We start from the raw sequence: 17091 nt of genomic DNA on the forward strand, positions 1-17091 counted from the left end.
CATCAAGTTGCAAGGTCTTCTTCTGAGATACAGTCGTTACTACGCACTAACCTCCAACACCATTTCAGAGACCTTGGGCACTGCATTTTTTATGCCTTGCGTATTGCAGGTGTAGTACACTTTTTTTAAATGATGGGCTTCAGGTTTGTCAGTGCCTTCCAGACTGTCTTCGGAGTGAGTCCATCTTTCATACACTCCGTACTTGGAAGCCTTTTTGGAGGCTTACCAATTATCCTGTTCCTCGTGGTCAGAATATTGGCTTTATTTTATCTGCTGCACAATGGCTGTTCACACGGCCAATTGAGGATAGCACTGCCACATGTGCTGCTGTGTCATGAAAGGATGATACAGCATTTTGGTGCACCCTTGCTTCAGGAACTCAGTGTCAACTGGCGCTTGTCCTTTCAGCTTATCTTGTTACATTGCGTGCAGTCTGTGTTCCACAATGTTTTGAAATGCAAATTGCAATATTGCTTTTATATGCAGTCTTATCTTGCATTTATTTTACATTAACTGTTAAATACAATTTGGCTTTCTTTATGCTTTTAATATTAAAGAGCACAATGCTTTTAAGATTTTAGGTTTAATGATATATTTGAACTTATATTTTAGCACATTTTAGGAAGCATTTTGTCACTCTGTGTCCAAGCAGTGGGTTGTGTGTGGTTACATTGGACCCGCGCAGAGAACACCACCAATTCACATGTTCATGTTTAAAGTTGACATCTTTATTGAAGGATAACTCTTGACACACATTTGCCTGCACACCCATATGGGATAATACTCTCTGAAATGGATTATTTCACATTTAAACTTCTTTGTGCACATAATATCGGTGCCTTGAACATTCTGTACCAGGTCTAAGACCACAGCGCAAAATGTTGATGTTTGTTGTTGTCCACTCAGCTACACCTCTGCAAGGGTAGAATCAATAATGATGGCCTGACCAGAGCTCCTGCATGGTAACAAGGGTGAAATGTTATTATAAAAGCTACATCAATCCTTTTTTTTAGGGGGAGGAGCATTTGGCTGGCACTGTTGAGGTCATTTCATGCCGGAATTCTAGCCCAGCTGAATCCTGAAGGATGATGGCCTGCTCTACACCGAGACAGGCTCCCAGATTAAATATACCCACAGGTAAATGAGAAGTTAGATCACCTCAAGGTATTCTGGCAGATTTGCAACCACTATGCCCATTAGGCTAGGAAGCGCTAGATAGGAGTATAAATACAATTATATGTAAGCATTTAATCAATGTAACAGCACAATGGTTGAACTATTTATCTTCTTTACCATTCTTATAATGCTGTATTTATCTTCTTTACCATTCTCATAATGCTGATTACTCTGCTTTGTTTTCTTCTATTAATCATTGCAGCACACGTATTTTACACAAGAATCATACTGCTTCAATAAATGTTTGAAATGCCAATTTGAGAATTTCTTGTGTCTCCCTTTGGGCTTACATGAGTTACTAGCGAAAGGGTCAGATCTGTTGCCACGTTTTCCTTGGGGAGTCAGGGTTGTCATGTTCTGAGGTTGCACGTACTATCCGGTACAATGTAAGGTTAGAGGGCCAGATGGTACACTATGAGCTAGCCAGGACTACGACCAACATACCCCGATGGTGTACATGGACACAGTCCTGCACGATTTTGACGTTTATGTTGTCCAAACGCAGTCTTACTGAAGTAGTGTAAACCGTACGACTCAGTGGAAAGTATTGGCAAAGCAAACAGATCTAGCTTTAATTTGCTTAAGCATGAAATACAGACATGCACAAATGCAATTTGCGTATGTTAGCACTTTAAAAACCAGACATAAAGGCAAGATGTGATCTCATATTGGATCTGAGGATGTCTCTAACTCCATTGTGTAAAGTGATAGCATGTGGCTTGAAGTAATAGCGGCAGCCTCTAACACTCCCTGCCCTTCCTCCCAAAGATCATGTTGAGTTGTACCCCTGCTATATGATGTAGCAGGGCATAAGAAAATTGTGGATGTGTTACATGCAAGTAATGGCTAGTTGCATGCAACGGGTTGGGAGTGTTTCTTACTCGCGCCCTCGCGGGTGCCTTGGTATTGTTATCATATGAATCTTTGCATCCCGCAAACGCCGTTCCATGTTCTGCAGGTCCCGTTGCTGAATCGGTTGTTTGTAACGCCATTCAGCAACTGAGCTGTGGGCATGGAGGTTGCTTGAAGATGGACTCACTTCATGAACTTCAGTATATCGAATAAAATAAACAGCTATAAAGTGACTTGCTTGTCCTTGGATTTATTCTACACTGTAACATCCTTTTGGCAACAGGATTTCAATCTAACCTTTTCTTTTTACTTTGTTTTCTACCGGAGCCCACCTCGTCTGATGCCCTGAGCGTCAATTTATTTTCCCACAGATATCCTTACAATTTTTTTTTATTTTTTATAAACAATTTTTTATTAAGCAAAAGAAAAAAGACATGGTACATTACTTGGGTAATTTGGTATATGAGTCCACTGTTAAAACATGGCAAATACAACTTATACAGTACAATTTGAGTACAGTCCACCACCCTGCCACCCCATACAAGTGTGATTAACATATCTGTTAGGTCGCAGTCCGCACCCGGGCACTTAATCATTCGCAATAAAGAGTCCCCTTCCTTTCGTTGACTTTCAATAGAGCAAGCATGACGCTCACATCAGGGCGGGTGTATGTCTTCAAATCCGGAGACTTCCAGCAAGAGGCTTCGATCTCGCCTTAGCTCGATGGTTGGGGATACACACAAGTCACCTCTGTATTTGTTCCACCTCCCCCACTTATGATCCCATTTTTTGGGGCACCCTCTGTGCTTGAAAACGTCTTTTTTGGCAATCATTGCCCTGTCCATGTCAATAGCCCAATCCCTCCGGCATGGGGCCGTCTCTACTCATTTCTGCGCAATATTTCGTTTCGCGAGTGACCACCCAGTTGAAGCCCAAGGTTGTTCTGCTTGTGTAAGATCCTATCCTTACAATTTGAAGCTCTTTAGTAGCTTAGTACACGTCCCGAACTTTGCGAGGACTGGACTACTGCCTGGATTATTCACTCCTGGCTAAAATGAGTGAGTCTAACTCATTACCTCCTAAGCGCTTTTCTCACTTCCTTCTTCCTTTCAGGAGCCTAGGCACGCGATTTTCTAGCAGCGGTCTTTTTAACCCTTGTCTCTATCAGGGCTCCACCTCTACCCCCTATCCTTTTTTAGTAAACTACCTGTCTCTCTTGGTCCACCGAGTATACCGAGCCCTCCATATGTATCCTTCTTTCCCCAGCACTGCAACTGAACTAATGTAACCTGGTCCTGATGATGTCCTAAAACTTTTTCAGGCCGGAACGCCGTCGAGTCCCACAGTGGAACTTTTGGCGCCCCTCCCTACGGATACCTTACACATTTAAAATTGATTCCCCTTGTCATTTGTTGTCGCGGTATCATGAACATTAAAATCGTGGTTTTATCTCACTTGTTGTTGCGCCCATCATTCTCACTATTCATACCACGTCATGTGTCACTTGCGCCGTCACCACACTTCACAAGCACTTGTGCACAGTATTTTGTTGGTTACATGCCATTGAATGTAACGCAGTGCTACTGACTCATGTGCTTGAACATATGAAGTTAATATGTCCAACATGTTTAAGACATGAAATATATTTTGCATTTATTTGATTTGTTTTCCTGGTTTCTTTCCTTTTTGGATTAAATCCTGTCTAAGTAACTGTGTCATTACACACATATATACCTGCCCCTTGAAACAATACCCTTGAGACATTATTGTTTGTTACAGATTATTCTCTTTAGGGTTTATGGGCTACCTCCTATAGTCTGTTACTGTCTCTTCCTAATTGGAGGCAGAGCGGACCAGCTATTCCATGCCGCTTGCCCCATTGGCCGATACGCATGAGGATTACCCTGCACCTCAGTGGCTAGAAACCCCGATTGTATGTACGAAGGCGGAGCATCTACAAGCCATTTACGCGTGTGCTGCATTTGGCTTTCTTCAGTTTTTTTTTTACACACATGCAGCTACAGATTTGCTCGCCTCACTAAATTATTCACCATTTACCTTCCGATGCCACAGTGGGTGATGTATAATGTATGACTGTGTGAGCATTGTGATTTTCACGCTTTTTTTCTATTCTTATGGTGTGCATGCTTGGATACACAACTTTCATCAAGAATTTTCAGTCACCTAACCTCTTTGATACATCAATTTAAGTTTCCTGTTACTAATTAATTTTCCATTCCGTTCTCACTAATGTCTGGAGGAAGTAATTCGCACCAACAACCTCCAAAGTTTCTAGACAGTCCTGGGAATCCCAAATTGGAATGGAAACATAGGTTCAAAGTGTTTAAAAACTACTTAGTGGCTATTGATGGTGTGGAATACAGTTCAGCAAGGAAACAAGCCATATTATACAGTTGTTTGGGCAACAAAGGGCAAAAAGTCTTTGACAATCTACCTGTGATTCCTGCTCCTGGAGGCAAGGCTGCTGGTGATGCCTGGGATGTTTTTGTGGAAGCTGAGAAAAGACTAGAAAAACAATTGACTGCTGAGCCCAATGTTGTGTTAGAGTTTTTTTTTATTGTATTCCAGGAAACAATCATCTGAAGAGAGCATTGAACAATATGTGGCTAGTTTGCGTATTTTAGCCAGTACTTGTTGTTTTGAGAACGCTAGTGACCAGTACTTAAGGGATCAAATTGTACTTAATTGCCATTCAAAAAAGTAAAAGAGCACCTTCTATGTTGCACTAACCCTACCCTGGAACAAACTGTTGAAATTGCTCAAGGCATAGAACGCTCTGTTTTCTCCGTTAAAGCTTTAACTCATGCTTCCCCTGCATCTAGTATTGCAAACAATGCAAACAGTACAGAAGTGAATTCAGTAAAGAATATTAGAATAAATAAGGTTAACAAACCTAATGCTTGTTACAGATGTGGCTCTTATAACCACCTAGGTAACAATACAAGTTGTCCTGCTATGGGAAAAAGGTGCAATAAATGTAGAAAGATAAGTCATTCTATGAAGGTATGCAGGAGTTCTGTCTCTAATACAGTTAGAGTGAGTTACCTGCCTGATGTCTGTCAGCATGTTACCTATGAAAGTGATGAACGTGTCAACAATGTTAACATTTTAACTTTTTTAAATTTATTTATTTTGAAGTTTTCACTGACAAATGCAGGCAATCGACATCAGTTACAATTATGTTGAGAAACATAAAGATCAACATAATATATATCAGCAAGGTATTTTGTAAACAGTACAATAAACTATAGGACAAAACCATATTGACATGACCCAATTTATACAACAAACATCAATTAGCAGACTTATGGCATGCCAACTGACTTAGTGTTGGATGCTTGTGAAGTATGTGCGTCAGGTGCAGGGTGTATGGCCCGTTCCCGGAGCCAAATAATAAAGGGCTCCCATATGTCTTTAGGGCGGGATGCCATTGGCATAAGATCCCAGTACTGCGTTAGTTGTTCCTGGCAGTATGTGATGTCTTGTAGCCATTCAGTAATTCGTGGACGCCTAGCGGCCCCCCAATATATGGCAATACGTCTCTTGGCTAAGAAAAGCATCATGGCGGTAAGTCGGCGGGCTGCTTTTGGAGTGCCCTCCACAAACCCAAGAAGTGCAGTCAAAGGGGAGTAGTCCAATATTTGTCCGGTAACTGCCTGTATAGTTGCATAAACCTCCTCCTAGAAATCAGAATGTGCGGGACATTCCCAAGCAACGTGCAGAAATGCTGCAGCCTCTCGCCCACATTTCCAACAACGAGAGTCAGGTCGCAGTTTAAGTTTAAACAAGTGCAAAGGTGTACCATAATAACGGTGTAGGAATTTAAAGTGTATGAGGCGTAATTTATAGTTCGGGGAGAGGTATTGAGTTTGCGTGCAACAGAACGCCCACTGGTCGCCCGTAGGTATACCATCTAATTCCATCCTCCACTGATCAAGGGCCTGCAGAGCAGACCAAGGAGTATCAGCTTGCGTGAGAATGTAAAGCCTGGAGACCAGTTTGCGGGAGGATGGCGTCGTCAGCAGATTATGCAAGGGTTTCATGGTGGGTGAAGTCGTAGGGAAGGAGGGATGCCTTACAGGTGGTTTTCAGTTGGTGGTAGGGGAGCTTAATTAGCAATGGTAGCTGTGCACCATCTGGGCCTAACGGAGACTCTATAAAAGCATCTTGTGGGTAAAGGTCTCCCAATGTTGTCAGGCCCAATTTACATGCCATGCCTATAGCTCCAGCATCTTGTAAACATGGAAAGTGTGGGTGATATGCAAATGGCACCACTGGTGCGTATAATAGGGGATTGGTTGTTCTCCTCAAATCCTCCCATGCCCAACGTAAAGTGTCCCCGTATTAATTTCTTTGTTGTTTCCGCGATAGGGATGGTAGGCAGCTGCATGTAGCGGGATGGGTTCTGCTATGTCCCGTTCAGTAGCTACATGGGGCTGGAATGGTATGGGATAAACCCAATAATGCACATATTGCACCTGGGCACTTAGGGCATAGAGCTCAAAATCTGGTGCACCGAGACCGCCCTTTGTAAGTGGTCTGGTCAGTAGTTCCCAATTCACTTGTGGCTGACGTCTGGCCCAAACTATCTCAATCGCTAAAGAGCTCAGAGCATTGAAGAAGGCGGGAAAGAGTGGTATTTGAATATTAGCAAATAAATAGAGTAGTTTAGGGAGGACAATCATTTTTAAAATGGCAATCCTGCCAGCTATTGTTAGAGTTAAGGCGGCCCAACGTTTAGTCTTATCTCCCAACCAGTTTATAAACCTCCCATAATTGAGACTCCAGATTTGGGACATGTCTCTACTGAGCCACACCCCTAAATATTTCACTGCATCATCTGCCCATAGTAATAGAAACGTCAGGTCAACATTCAATGGGGCATCAGTAAGTGGTAAGAGAGGTTTTGGACCAGTTTATGTGTATACCAGACATTCCACCAAAGCGCAGCACCTCACCTAACAATGTGTTTAAATTATCTTCAGGTTTTCGAACATAAAGCATGATGTCGTCCGCATACATGGAGACTAATAGGTTCCTATCCGTAAACACCAGGCCGCAGGATGAGTGGTTTTGAAGAAGTCTGGCGGCCAATGGCTCCATTGCCACCATGAATAGCAGCGGCGACAGGGGACAACCCTGTCGAGTACCTCGAGTGATTGGGAAGGGATCGGAAATCAGTCCATTTACACGTACTCGTGCTGTTAGTTTAGTGTATAGGAGCTTTAACAATTTTACGAAATTCAGGCTAAAGCCTATTCTTGGTAGGATAGTAAATAAAAAGGGCCATTCCAAGCTGTCAAATGCCTTAGTGGCGTCCAAAAAAGCCACGACAGTCGGAAGGGTTGGTTCAATTTGGTGTAGCACAGTGAAAAAAGTACGTAAGTTATGGGCGGTAGAGCGACCTGGGATAAAACCCGATTGGTCCGGTCTAGCTAACAAGGGCATGAGAGGCTGCAATCTATTTGCTATTAACTTAGCTAACATTTTAGCATCAACATTTATTAACGAGAGAGGCCTGTAAGAACCGCATTTCATCTCTGCCTTCCCTGGTTTTAATAAAGCTATAATGACTGCGTCTCTCATCGTTGCAGGAAGTTTGCCTTGCACCAATGATTCCTGATAAACATCCAATAGATAGGGTGCTAGCAGCACGTCAGCGTATGTCTTATAGAACAAAACAGTGAGGCCATCTAGTCCAGGGGCTTTGCCACTGGCCAGGCTCCTAATCACCTGTGTGATATCCTCGACGGTGAAAGGTTCATCCAGGTACATTCTATGGTCAGAGCTCAGCCAAAGTAATTCTACGGAGTCAAGGAACACGGTTAAGTCAGGGTTAGGCGCATGTTGTGTGGCCGTGTAGAGGTCAGTATAAAATGCAGTTAGGTGTCTGTGTGTGGCTTCTTGCCCAGTGATGAATGTGAAGTCACTGCCAATTAATTCGGTAATAAAGGTGGGGTTGTATCCTGTTTGAACATATTAGCCAGGGTCCTGCCAGGCCTATCACCTTCCCCATATTTTCGTACCTTTGCATGTTTCCCTAGGAACTTGGTTTTTTTTTGGCTTCGTGCTCAAAAGAAGATATATTATTGCGTATTTTGAGCAAGTAGCTTGGTGTTGCCGGTGGCAAAATATTGTTGTTCCAGGGAATGTATCTCGCCCTCAAGTTTGGTCAGTGTTTGGCAGATCGATTTATGTACTCCAGACTGCTTAGAGATGCAAGCACCCTGCAGCACCACCCTAAAGGCCTCCCAGAGTACAGAAGGAGACTCCACCGAGCCCAAGTTGGATGTAAAAAAGTTGGTAATTTCTAACCTGATCTCTTTCTCTAAAGGCTGCATCTAGAAGAGCATGTGGGGGTAGGCACCAGCTAAATGCTGGTGGAGATGTGTGTGGTATCCTCCATACAAGCAGTACTGGGTTGTGGTCGGATAAAGCATGTGGTAGTTGCTCCACTTCAGTGGTCCAGGACGCTATGTCATGAGTTACAAGTCAATAGTCTATTCTAGACCAGGCGTTGCGAAAAGAAGTCACACAAGTGCCCTCTCGAGCCTTCGGGTGTCTATTACGCCATATGTCTAGCAGTTCAGAATCTGATAAAAGTTTGTTTATCTGCTGCGTTGCACCATGATGTGGATTGCGGGGGGCACCCAGTCTATCACATTCATTGTTTAAAACTACATTGAAATCGCCACCCCAGATAATAGTGCCCCCACTAATTGCCATGATCTTAGCCCATAGATTTAGAAAAAAGGCAGGGTCGTCTATATTGGGACCATAAACTGCTGCCAGCGTTAGGTGTGTGGTCATTAACTTCCCAGTCAGTATCACAAATCGCCCATCGTGATCAACATGTATCTGGTCTGTAGTCCATCCCAGGCCTCTACGTATTAATATCGCAACACCCCTGGCATAGTTGGAATAAGGGGTTGAATACATTTCAATGTTTATTGCGCAATTTAGGGTCGGTTGCACACCTTAAATGAGTTTCTTGTAAGAAAAAAATGTCAATGTGGTATCTGCGGAGATAGTTGTGTACCAGTCTCGACTTTTTAAAATCATTAAGTCCCCTAATGTTCCAGGTAAGGAACTTAGCGTCCGTCATGGTGGAGTATTGATGCGCCAAGGGGGCCATGTAAGAATGGGTAAAGAGGTAAAGAACGGTCAACTTTAGGATCTGTAAAAGTGGTATCTAATGTCACTATTTGTAAGTATATATCAATGAATGTTGTCATCAATTCATTAAAAAATACCTTTATGTCGATCTGCCTATGCGAATACACTGCAACATGTATATTTGTGTCTGTAAAGTTTTGTACCCCCTCCCACTTCAACCTCCCAAATAGTTTGAGTATTCAATCCCCCCACCCACCCTCTAGAAATACTATCCCCAAATCTAGAACATCGAAACATGGGAGATCTCCCGTAGGGTCTGGGTTGGCAGGAAATCAAAAGAAAAGGAGAGTTAAGGCTCGTGATCCCGCTCCTGTTGGCACCTATCACATTTAAATCAAGTCCCTCTTAGGCATATCTTAGTTAGGAAAATCGCCATATGAAGAATGGACATCAGCCAGCAGCCATAGCATGCACATAAGATATAAACACTAGACATAAATATAATGTCATCAGAAAACATCAATGAAACAAAGTTTGGGAGGTGCAAGTGTCTAGGAGTGACCCCGGACTGGGGATTGGGGAATAAAAGTGGATACTGCAAGGTCAGTCGTTATCACTCATATTGGGGTCTGCATTGGAGTGAAGGGGCGAAAGCAAGGGCGGACAGATATGTTTAGTGAATTTCAGAGCTGATTTGGCATCTGTAAAGAAATGGGATTGTCCATCATGAGTTATTTATAACTTCGCCGGGTATAGCATGGCATATGGGATAGATGCCTCGGCAAGTAGTCTTTTAGTTGTCACAAACTCTCGGCGAGCCACCTGTACAGTAGTTGTATAGTCCGGGAAGAATGAGAGCTTATTACCTAGTGCACAATAGGACTGCATGTTCTGGCTTCTCGAAGAATGGCATCTCTGTCACCATAGTTCAATAGGCGTGCAATAATTGGTCTCGGTTGCGTCCCCGAAGCCGGGCGGGGGGCAAGGGACCTGTGGGCGCTCTCAACCGTCATAACCGAGGACAGCACCGAGCCAAAGAGTTTGCGAAGTAGGCTGTCGATATAGGGCTCCATCTTCGGTATAGCGGTGGACTCCAGCAGAATTCGGAGGGTATTGCATCGCGAACGTGCCTCTAAATCCTCGTTCTTGGCTTTTATCACATCTACGGCTTTTTTCATGTTGAATAGTTGAGTTCTCGTTTCAGAGTGGGAGTCGTGTGTATCTGAGAGCTGATTTTCAAGAGAGTTGAGCCTGGTCTCATGGACATCCACATTTTTCTTCACGCTATGTAAGCCAGAGGTAAGTGCATCTATCTTAGACTCTATAGTTTTAAGACTGGCGCGAACATCAAGCATTATAGCACGCAAATCATCCTCCTGTAGCTCAGCCCCATCTCCAGAATCCTGCATGCTCTCGGCCCCAGACGGCGCCTCCATGGTGTGGGTCTGTCTTTTACTCTCAAACGGTATTTTGGGCTGCTTAGGATCTGTCTTGCCCATTTCTGAATAGTAAGCAAGCTGACACAGGTGATCTACGGAGCAATAAACGGATCGCGACAGGGACAAAAAAACACAATGGTGACCAGTCCAGCAAGGAACGTGGGCTTTTGTGGTCTGTCGCACCGTTTTAGTACTCCCTTACTACAATTGGGCAACACACATATAAACACGTAGCTGGAGGTTAGGATCACATGCGGTTTATGACAGAATGTCTCTATGGACCAGATCGCAGGGGAGTCAGACAGATCTTCCGGTGGGTCCAAGTGCCTATGTTGTTGGCGCAGAAGTTAAGGACCGATCATGGTCGTGCTGCAGTAAAGTCCAGGAGACCAGGACCGCAGGCCCTTTAGCTGCACAGCGGTCTCCACTATCCGGATGTGAGCCACTGGTTTATGGGATCTTAAGAGACCAGTTAAATCTAGTCAGAAAGGTCTTTATGTCCAGAATGCACCAACTATAGTATGTGGCCTGGTGTGGTAGTTAGCAGTCGACCCTGGAACAGTATCTGGCTCAGAAGGGCTCCCGAGACGCAACACGGGCAAAGCAAGGAGGGAAGGCCCCACATGGAGGGCCCCACGAGCCCCAGAGACCAGAACCGGCCCCACCAATCCAGCCACACTGAACCCGTAGTTAACGGGAGAGTAGCACGGTATGGCAAGGCCCACCCCAGCCCACGCGATCCCCCTAGGGAAGTAACTCCCCCCGAGCAACACAGAATCACGGGTACACCGCTCGTCAAAGGGCCCCCAGGGGTCCAGCCGCGTGTTCCCAACAGCACAAATGAAGGTTACATAGTGTAGGCTCACTAGGCCGGGCCCAATGACGATCCCCCAACACGGGCACACCCCCGATCCTGCTTACCGCTATGGCTCTTGACGGCTGTTCCTTCACTCCACTCGTATCTCAGCAGCACTGGCCGATCCGATGAAGCAAATACAGTAGCGTTGGATTGACTGTTCTGCGTTTAATGAGCCTATTGTTGGTTCGCAGCTCCGTCTCATGCATCACACCCGGCTGCCTCTCCGCTCACCGGGATACAGAGTAAAGTATGAGGGCAATGAGGCCAGTCTACTGCCACGATGTAATGCAGATGTAGAGTCGGCAGGCCGGAAGGACCAGTGGCCGCTTGTAGTGATTTCATTATTACTTGCACGTCATTGTTGTATGCACGAGATGATCGCAGCGCATGCAGTCTTCAACTAGGCTCTTGCGTGCGACCATCTCATGTGTCAACATGTTTATGGTTAAATGCATGTCCGCCCTCTGCGACGTTCACTGCAACCGGTTCTCCTAGCAACTGTCAGTTTGTGCTGAGATCTGTGGTAGCCGGACGTCGTGGTCGTGGGTGAATTCATTCATGAAATAAAACCTTTTCTACTTTCCATTGGCTACCTGGATCAATTCCACTTTTACATATTGGCGATGATTGGAAAATCACCCACCTACCATTCCCTTCAACTTCTCTTTTCGGAGCGTTTCCAACGAAAATTGGTTGTCTGACAAATCAGAACGGAAAATGGATTCATCAGACGTGATTAGAGACAGAGTGCAGAACACCCAAGAAAAGATGAAGAGCCATTTTGATTTTAACAAACACTTTAGTGGAGATTTATTGAAACCTGGCGATTGGGTATTAATTTAGAAACCCAAGAAGGTGGCGAAAGGTTCTTCTAAGTTTTCGTCTCCAGTTCAAGTTGGCAAGGTATCTAAAGGTTCAGCCTTCTTAATTAACAAAGGGTGGTGGAACAAAAGAAATTTAGTCCTGGTTTCCAATCCTCAAGTTGATATCATTTCCAACCGTCATGGGTTAAATGCACGTCATTCTGAATCCTACAATTGGGTACAAGACGTGGTCCCAGCGAAATCTCAAAATATGGCAACTTTGGTTACACCTACTTCTCTTGCTCGTCAATCACAGTCTGAAGTGGTCTCTACATCTGCACATTTGTGTGATGAAGGGGCAGCAAGGTGTGGGAAGAACATTACTCGCACTAGGAGGCTACCGAGTAAATACAAAGATTATATTTTGGAATGATTAAATGTTTAGGCTAGAAATACTTACCCCTTAATGAAAAAAAAAAATACTTTGCTTATTATGAGTTCACCGTCACTATATATATATATATATATATATATATATACACACATATATATGGATTGTTACTGTGATTGATATGTAAGTCTTGATTTCAATTGTTAAGGGGAAAGATGTTGTAGTGATTTCATTATTACTTGCACGTCATTGTTGTATGCACGAGATGATCGCAGCGCATGCAGTCTTCAACGAGGCTCTTGCGTGCGACCATCTCGTGTGTCAACATGTTTATGGTTAAATGCATGTCCGCGCTCTGCGACGTTCACTGCCACCGGTTCTCCTAGCAACTGTCAGTTTGTGCTGGGATCTGTGGTAGCCGGACGTCGTGGTCGTGGGTGAATTCATTCATGAAATAAACCCTTTTCCACTTTCCATTGGCTACCTGGATCAATTCCACTTTTACACCACTCGCCGATCACGGCAGCACCGCCACCGCATGGCCGCAGCTTGGCCCCCGACCAGACCGCACCCTCACACTTTAGGATCCAATGCAAGGCACACGATCAACTCAGCCAGTCCACGGCCATGCCTCAAGGTAGGTATGGGATTGACGGTCTGGTAATGCTTGCAGCTGTCTGTCGATCGCAGTAGCTCCGCACCTCTCAACCGCGGCCCCAGCCTCTGACTAGGCCGCGCAGGTCGCAGTCGCCATCTTTCCGTCAGCCGGCCCGGCCGTCACTCGGCACACTGATTAGGAGGCTTCCGAAGAAGCGCCGCCGCCAGGGTTGTGACAGACGAACGCCGCCAATGTCCGCCCCCAGGGGCTTAGTTTTGAAAGCGCCGGGAACCCGTTAAAAGGATGTTAATGAAGGATATTTAGGTCCGGTCTGGAGAGCCCCTTCACCAGTCGGCCATTCTGCAGCATGCCGAAGCCACACCCCAACATTTTAACTTTAAAAGCTACATTTTCTAATGGCAATACGTCCGTACTTAAACAAGATGCTGCAAATATTGCTAGAAAAAAGTGTCCATTTTGCTAAGTCTGCATAGGTACAGTGAGCTTACAAATTATGGTGGCTCGGGTTCACCAGTAACTATGCTTTCGGAAGAAACCTTCAAATTGCTTTGGAGTAATAAGGTTCTAGAAACTCCTGATATCAAAGCTGTAGCCTATGGGGAATCTGAAATCCTTACTAAGGGGTACTTTGTGGATGTCCAAGAATTTTCTGGCAGATCTATTTCCACAAAAATCTATGTAGCCGTAAATGGACGTGATATCCTGGGCTTTATAGACTAGGGGAGGCTTGGCATTGTTCAAAGACCGGGTACCACCGTGCCTGTTATGATTGTGGAGAGTGTTCCCTCTGAGATTGACAAAATTCTGCAAAAGTATCCTGAAGTATTTTCTGACAGCATTGGTATGGTTAAGGATTTCGAACATGAGATTGTGTTGAAACCAGGTGCTGTTCCGGTTAAACATAAATTCAGAGATGTTCCCCTTTCAATTAGGCATGATCTGAGATAGCATTTAGGTCAGTTATGTGCAAAAAATAATAGAACTAGTCAATGCTGCTGAGTGGGCCAGTGCTGTCGTTATCGGTAAACAAAAAGATGGAAATATGTGTTTATGTGCAGATTTACGCGCTCTAAACAAAAATATTTTATTTGATTGCTATCCCGTTCCTAAAACTAATGAGTTAATTTCTTCCCTGGATGGGGCTACTATCTTCAGCAATATTGATCTCAGAGCTGTGTACCATCAGGTCAGACTTAAAAAAAAAACTCAAGCTCTTTGCACTTTCATCACACCCTTTGGAAATCTAAAAAATGTATGGTTGCCGTTCGGTATTGCATCGGCAGCAAGCGCATTTCAAAAGCTGATGTTTCTTTGTTCAAAGATGTGCAGGGCTTTTGACTTTCCAAGAAGATATTCTCATTTTTGCCAAGGACATCTGTGAACACAACTGCATCTTGGATAAAGTGTTGAAAAAATTGTCCGTAGTCCCGGGAGACCGAAATAGGTGCAAGACGGGTGACGATCTGAAACTAAAGTTTGACAGAGGAGCGCATTCCTCCCGAGCCCCGAGCAGCGAACAAGCTCAGCCATAGTGTCTTTTTTTGCTTCGGTGTCCGTAAGTAAGCAGACACCCGGTCCACACACCTTAGCGAGTGTGTAGGTACAAAAAATGTTTTCACTTTTCACGTGGCACTACTCACTTTGCCACTCACCACTTTCAGTGGTCCTGAAGAAAGCCCCACGTAGATTACCTTGTGGGCTGAAACATGTAGACCCACCACACATACAACTATAAGATAATTATTTATTTTCTAGTTGCGTCACGTATAATGTTTTAACCATATCCTGAGCCGCCAGTAATAAAATTAGAATGGCAAGGATTCTCAAGAGGTATTTTTAATCCACATCACATCACACTTTTGCACCACACCAGCTCCGCTGTAATCAGGCGTCGTAGCACAACCGGGGGGCATTCGGCCACCCGGTTGGGACCCCAATGATGACGCATGACACCAACCAGGTTGGTGTGTGAGGGGTCTTTTAACTAACCAAGTGGGTTCCCAAACACTGCCTTGCAGTGATCGTACCACACATACTTGGGTTCGTCCACCATTGATTAAACATACAAGTTGACAGAAAGGAAACATAGGTCTATGAACAGAGAAGCACATCGCTAAATTCAAAACCTATGTTCGGGGCACACCTTTCACCTTATGCACACATCACAAGCCTCTCATGTATTTAATTGGAGAGAAAGGAACTTCTTGTGCTTCTTCCAGGCTCATCAGAATGTTATCTTAATTACAAGAGAATAACTTCGATGTCATGTATATACCTGGTGTACCAACTCCAGGGCTGATTGCCTATCTAGATTGCCTACTCCTATGGAAGGAGCTCAAGACATTGACTTATTTGAGAATGAATGCATTGTAGCAAACGTGGATGTGGTGCAGCAATGCAAAGGGACAATAACTGAAACAGAATGGGTCCTGTAACAATGATGCTATTTTGGGACGGGTGAAGGAATTTATTCAACGGGGTTGGCCTCACGTTTAGAACCTTAAGGGGGGGACCTGTTTGTGTTTTGCCCGCTAGCTGACCAACTTACTGTTGAAAATTACATTCTTATTAGGGGTGACAAAAATGTTGCTCCCAGTCAGTGTGGGACCAAAATTCTTGTGTCAGGCCACAAAGGTCATTTGGGAGCCACCTCTAGCAAGAAAATTTGTGTTATTTTTGGTGGCCTTACGTGGACTCTGATGTGGATAAATTTGTAGACAATTGTCAGGAGTGCATTTTATCTGATGAACACTGAAGGGCTCAAGATACCCATTTGGTCACTATACCCCTACTCCAAGGTCCCTGGCGCAAACTAGCACTTGACATAGCTGGTCTGGTAGGGTCCCTACCCTTTGATAACAAGTATGTGATTATTGTCATTGATTACTTTTCAAAATGGATATTCTATGTCTCTGGGCAGGAAACATCCACACAAGAAGTTATCAAATTTTGTAACTGAATTTTTGCCTTAGAAGGGTATGCAGAGGAACTTGTCACAGACAACTGGTATCCAAAACTATGGAATCCTTTTTAAGGAATTAAACACTGCAATATTCCTCTGTATTCGCCTTGCTCTAATGGAGCTGTTGAGTGGGTCAAAAGATTAATTAAGGAAGGTATTTAAACTGCCCTCACATGCAACAAAGGCGTAGCCATATTTCTCCAAGACAAAATTTGGGCATACCATAATACACCACATGGTGTCACTGGTGTTTCTCCTTTTGCACTATTACGTGGCAGACAAGCTCACACTGGCTTGTGTCCCTTGTAAAGCACCTAATAGATTAAGTGGGGCAGTGACCCTAAAAGATGTAGAAACTAGAGTTCAAAAGTCACAATTGAAAACCAAAATATGACAGTAAAAAGGAACATTTGTGCTCCACATATTGAGATTAGGTCATGGGTCATGTTGAAGAACATGAAACCTTGATGATCTAAAGTGGAATTCAATTTCAATGGCCCTTTCAAAGTTACTAAGGTTGTTCGCTCACCCGTACTATTGGAGGATGGGCGATGGTGGGCCATAAAAAACTTGGTTTTATTGAGTGAATTTCATAGCAAGGTTGTTAGGAGTCATTTGCAGCAACCTCATGTTTCACTGATTGGGGTGATGTTCATTCTGATGTTCAACTGCCTCAATCTGAAGATTTTAGTAATCAACAAACTGCAGATCCGTGTTTTGGTTCCCATGTGAGCCCAAGGGTGATTGGTGGCTCTGTAAAACCATCCCTTGCAAACGAATGTATCACCACTAAAAGTGGCAGAATGTCTAAAAAAAAACTATGTATTTACAGGATTTTACCAATTAATGTATT

This window comes from Triturus cristatus, chromosome 6, assembly GCF_964204655.1.
Source record: "Triturus cristatus chromosome 6, aTriCri1.1, whole genome shotgun sequence".
In the NCBI taxonomy this organism is placed as follows: Eukaryota; Metazoa; Chordata; class Amphibia; order Caudata; family Salamandridae; genus Triturus; species Triturus cristatus.